Below are 679 nucleotides of genomic sequence, written 5' to 3'. Positions count from 1 at the left end.
CCTTGACCTCCCGCGGACCGGGCGAGGGAGTCAACGTTGCGTAGGCACCGCAATGCCACCGCCACTCACCGGGACGCTTGGAGGCGCTCTGTCGGCCCCACACGAGGCACCCACCACGGAAGGCAGCGCAATCACCACCACCACGCACAGCAAGCCGATGGAGGAGGCGCTGATGCCGCTGGCGCGGAACGTCGGCTCGTCTCCCGTAGACATCACGGACGAGTGTGGGGAGGAGCCAGAGAGGTGGGCAGGGTGGTGGCAGCTACGGATTGGGGAGACGCGGGGAAACCGCGACACCACCACTCCCCGTTACACACACACACAGACAACCACACACACACACACAGACAACCACACACAAAACACGACAACACACACACACACCACAGACAACCACAGACACCACACACAACAGACACCACACACACACACACAGAAAACCACACACACACACACACAGACAACCACACACACACACACACAGACAACCACACACACACACACACAGACAACCACACACACACACACACAGACACACCACACACACACCACACAGACACCACACACACACACACACAGACAACCACACACACACACACACACAGACAACCACACACACACACACACACAGACAACCACACACACACACACACACAGACAACCACACACACACACACAC

This window comes from Lethenteron reissneri, unplaced genomic scaffold (assembly GCF_015708825.2).
Source record: "Lethenteron reissneri isolate LAM-NWPU_2019-01 unplaced genomic scaffold, ASM1570882v1 scaffold_1500, whole genome shotgun sequence".
Lineage (NCBI taxonomy): Eukaryota > Metazoa > Chordata > Hyperoartia > Petromyzontiformes > Petromyzontidae > Lethenteron > Lethenteron reissneri.
The sequence above is the reverse complement of the archived record's forward strand: the minus strand, read 5'-3'. Positions refer to the sequence as shown.